Source organism: Topomyia yanbarensis, chromosome 2 (genome assembly GCF_030247195.1).
Source record: "Topomyia yanbarensis strain Yona2022 chromosome 2, ASM3024719v1, whole genome shotgun sequence".
Taxonomy (NCBI): Eukaryota; Metazoa; Arthropoda; class Insecta; order Diptera; family Culicidae; genus Topomyia; species Topomyia yanbarensis.
In genome coordinates, this window is record NC_080671.1 from 373,180,828 (window position 1) to 373,186,400 (window position 5,573).

Consider the following 5,573-nt stretch of genomic DNA (forward strand, 5'->3'; position numbering starts at 1 on the left):
AGTGTTCATTATATTTACATTTGGAAAACAGTGCTGCTGAATCTATTCTGGCTATTTTTCATACACATCAACATTTCGTGCAAAGTGAATAAAAGACCTGAATGACGATATAGTTACGTGTATTGTTAAGAGAGACATGAATAAATATTTGATTTAATTTTTAAATGCATTGTAAATTCTTGGTAGAGGTGCGATCTTTTAGGTACAATTATTTTCGGCAATTGTAATAAACATTCAAAGGGAATCTGGCAACGATGAACGCTTGTTGTCTTCAGATTTACGGCAGGGCCAAGTCGAGAAAATTAAGAAGAGCAAGAAGCCTGTTGTCGTCTCTTCTCTTAGGTTATACTGATAATAGCAGCAGAAAGAAATAGAAAAGCAGTGCACGAAACGAGAGGATAATTTAAACTTTTGTACCGTGTGCAAGCTACTTCTTTCCACACAACGTATTATGTTGCTTGTTGAAAATTTGTTACACACCTTAAAATGAAAGTTTCAGTTTAACTCTCACTAGAACACAATTGATTGGTCTTGAAAAGAACCGTTGCTTTTATTGTAATTTACACCCACTCCCATCGGACACTGTGAGCCAGTTTGGTTTCTTTTGCGAGAAAGTTACGCCCTTGGCGCACTATTTTGTATCCTTAAACAAACCGACCAAGTACGCATCACTGGCTTCATTACGGCTGAGTTTTGTAAGCGTAGCTCGACTTTTAAGTAATACACAACCTTACAAACCAGACGCTGGAATGTTAGCCAGCGGATTAGTTGCTCCGTTGCCCTTTAGTTGGGGCGAAATACTGGCATGGCGACAGTTCCTGATCGGTAGTTGGTTGCGATGGGCCACCAGTAGCTGGGGCACTTTTTCGGACCGTCATCATTGCCAACTGCTTTCCTCCGGTGGACTAGCTGCTTGCTAGTGCTTGAACGAATACGAATGATGAAAAAAACCGACTGACCAATATTCATATATGAACACACGAGAAAGCACTACTATCGCTCTCTCGCTCGTTTTCGTGCCATTCCTGTGCCCACGGCTTACATATACTAGGCTAGCTCGTTAGAGTGTAAACATTTGACAAGAGCGCGTCATAGAAATCGTCGGCGAAAACAATTTCATGAAATTCATATATTGTTTGCTGCTAACGAATGATCGGCACCTGGTTAATCACAAGGAAGCTATGCGGATGTCCAAAACCTATGCTATGATCAGAAAATTACGGTGGGATGTTTTCTATGGCATGCATCCAAATTCCCGATTTACGCTAATAATCACATAGATGCACTGATTATCCACTGTGTGTAGGGTAATTATGGCGTAATTTACGTCAAAAATTCATTGCACACTATTTTTTTCCACCGTAAGAGCTGAAATATTGTCAATTAACAACTTTCGAGAATTCCGTTTGTTTATCTCAACGATTTCTCTGACGTCACCGAAAACTGTCAATTCGCGGAATAGCAAGCCTCCTTTCTGTGAGCCGTGCCTGTGCCTTTCCTTTCCGTTCGGCTACCAATACTGGCATAACCAAAACGAATATTCTGTCTTTCCATCGCCTTCAATCTAGCAAACTTGCATGTTCAAATTTTCAATAACAACATTCCAACAATATTTTCAAAGAATGTTGCAGATTTGAAAAGAAGGAAGGAAAAGATTTTCACAAATTTAAATTCTTTTGTGTTATTTGTTAGCGCTGATAAAGGATATTTAGTTTGCTACTAGCAAGGAGCTGCACAAACAAATGGATTTATGCAGTTAATCAACGGAGGCTGCCAAAAAGGTTCGAATAAAAGCATGCGACTAGTGTACTTTGCACGTTCTATATTTTATCAATACTAGAGAGGATCGATAAAATAATTCAAAGTGGAATAGCAACATGCAATTGTGGCAACACTGGCCATGGGATGGTGGGGGAATACGCACATTCGTTTTGGTTATGATTAGCAGCAGAAAGGAATGGAAAAGCAGTGCACGAAAACGAGCGAGAGAGGACAATTTAAATTCTCTTTCTTTCCACATATCGTATTTCTTAGCCAGTTTGTTGTACTTAGTATGAAAGTTATACCATGTTCACATTACAGAGTTAAAACACGTTATAATAATTAGAAACAAGAAAAATGTCATCAAGATAGCGTTAAAACATGTTTTAACTCGTAGTGTGAACGTAGTATTACGCGCTTGGCGCACTGTTTTGTATCCTCGAACAAACCGATCAAGTAGGCAATGCTGACTTCTTGGGGCATCATTACGGCTGAGCTTTGTAAGCGTAGCTCGACTTTGCAGTCCTGTACAATCTCACGAACCAGACGCTGGAAGGATCGCCTGCAGATTAGTTGCTTCGTTGACTTTTGATTGCGGCTAATTTCTGGCAGGGCGACAGTTCCTGGTCGGTAGTTGGTAGCGATGGGGCTTCTTAACGCAACCAGTAGCTGGAGCACTTCTGCGAACGGCGATAATTGCCAACTGCTTTCCCTCCGGCGGACTTCTAAGTTGACTTGACTGCTTGCTAGTACGATTGTGAACAAATGATGAGAAAAACCGACCGACCGATATTTCTAGAGAAAATTTTCAATAGGACGTAACTAACAATGAGAGATTCTCTTTGGGGTCTTTCTCTTCTGTTCATTACTCGGCCATTTTAACATTTACTACTCTACTCTTTGCATAATATTCTAGTAAAAACCGTCGGCTTTCGATATGTACTGGAAAATTAGTGCAAAGTGTTGGAATGACGTCGTAATAAACGAAAGAGAAAGTAAACAAAGAGAGGCTCTCAATGTTACTTACGTCCTATTGAAAATTTTCTCTAGATTTATATGATCGCTCTAATATGCACTACAATCGCTTTCTCGCTCGTTCTCGTGCCGTGCATGAATCTTTCCTTTCCGTCCGGCTTCTAATGGCCTAACCGAAGGAATATGCCGTCTTTCCCCCACCAACTGCTCTGGTCAAGCAACCTAATACGAATAATCATAGAAACAAACATGTAGTGGACCTATATATAAACTTTTCATTATTTTATTGTTCGGTTGATGAACTATATTGACGGCTCTGTGCGGGATGGTCTGAAAATTTTCGCTATTCCGAGTCGTTTTCGAAAGATTTTTCAAAACACAATTTTTTGTTATTAGTGCATGTTATACATACTTCAAATTTTAATACTGCATAGAGGAACATATTTTCAACAAATTGGCCTAAAAATCAAATCATTCTGTTAAGTATGATAAAAGTTATTAACGTTCGAAATCTGACGCGGCGCCGCAGCCGATATTTTGAAACGGTACCCCTATATTGAAAGCTTAAATGTATTCTACATTAAAATATGGTTTTAGAAATGCTTAATCTTGCCCAAAATCTTGAACAAACATTTATATTTCATTTTACATTTCTTACAAATGAAATGTATAGAATTCGCTCAAACTTTGAAAACTTTTTCCAAGACCCGGAGGGCCGAGTGTCATATACCAATCGACTCAGCTCGACAAATTGGGACAATGTCTGTATGTGTGTGTATGTGTGGGTTGGTATGTATGTGCACTAATGTCATGTAATTATCTCAGCAACCGCTGATCCGATCTTAACGAAATTAGTTTCAAATGAAAGGGCCAACGTTGCCATTTGACACTATAATTTTTGTTTTTCGATCTGTTGTTTACCTTCTGAGATATGGATGACTTTGTCAAAAAACAAAGGGTTTAAAGCACATAACTTTCGAACAAAGCAATGTAGTCGTGCTATCTGCACATAATTAGAAAGCTTGTAAAATACCTTCCGAACAAGCCATATATTGTCAAAATCCGTTCACGAACGGCGGAGATTCTAAACATTTTGTATTTTTATTAATCGCTTACCAATTTCCACTAACTAAAATGAGATCGTTATAGACAGAGTAGAGTTTTAGGGCAAAACTAAACCGATTTTGAATATCGGCTTATGAAAACACATCTGCGTGATTCAAGGAATTCCATTCCACAAACATTTTGTGACTTTACTTAATAATTAATTAACTATTTCTCAAAATTAATAGCACGTTTACTTCAAAGACAAAACAAAGTGTAAATTCACTTCAAAGCGAAAATTTGTCCAGAGTTGATGTATTTATCCGTTGGATTAAGCATTACGTTGAGTCGTGAGATAGACGTTGGATGGTATATGAATGCACAGATCACCAAGTAATCCACCTAGTAGTGAGAAAATAGTTTTCTAATATAATTCATATTTATATTATACTCATAGCATCAACGAGACCAACTGTATTTTTGAATAACAAAATTCTAGTGAAAATATACCTTCTTTTGCAATATTTATGTTATACTAATTATGGCGTAAAAATATCAGTTGCTTTAGGGACCATCCATAAATAACGAGCATTATATGGGTGAGGGGGGAGCTTTGTATTTTCTGATGATATGTGACGACAAGGGGGTAGGGGTCATGTCACGCTACGTACTTTTTAAAGGGGAATAGGGGTTGGCCTGATGTCACGACAACCTTACCCGTTTCATTTAACTAAAATCGTTTTTTATTTTCTTTTTATGTTTTGCGGGGACCAGGGGAGGGAAGGTTATCATCAAGCTACGTAATTACCAAGGGATATTTAGAGTTTTGTGACGAATGCTACGATGGGGTAGGGGGTGTTTAAAATCACTCAAAACATGCTACGTCATTTATGGATGATCCCTTATTTATAACAAAGATGCAAGGAATCCAAATTTCGCACTATTTACAAAACTAACCATCATTTACCATCCCTCACTTGTCGCCCCTCCACACCCCCGATCACTTGCCAATCGTGTTCGTGGCAACTGTCACGACTCAGATCTATCCTGATATTTCCAAATCCATTTCCAAGATGTGTCATAAGATCTTCAACTAATCTGAAATATTTGTTAGTATCCAAGCTAATTTAATTTTGCGATGTATTTGTTCAGTTTAAAAAAAAACAAACCTATGTCTGTCCTCTGTTTCCCTATAAATAGTTTTCGATTTTAGTGTAGAGCAGAGCCACTTGCAGAAACAAACTAAATATTACATTCTACTTGAAAAAGAAAATATTTGTGGTCCTGACAAAATTTGCAAAATATTTATATTAATAGAAAACTATAACTAATTTATGTTCAAACCCTGCTTTCCTCTGAAGATGAGGGGCTATTCCTTCGAAACGTTGCACTAAGGAGAGTCATATAACCAAAAACCGAAAACTACATAAATTCCAATTTAATTGAATTCTTTACTGAGCGTTTGTATATGGTCAAGGCTCCGAAAATGGCAACCACAGGCGAATTTTTTTTTATCAAATTTTGCGTCAAACTGTTTGTTTTCCGTATATATATAACCTCTAATATTAAAAAATATGAATGGTGAGCCCAGAAAAAATTCCATGTCATTTATAAAAGTTTGTTGGTGCTACTTGCATGACCTGAAAATGACTAAAAGACTGTAAGGAGATAAAAATGTACACAAAATCCATATTTTCAACTTTTTGCCTGGAACCACATTTTTCCATCGTAGTCTAATTTAAGTTTGATGATATTACTTGAAAAATTGAGATAAATATGGACAAATGCTTATT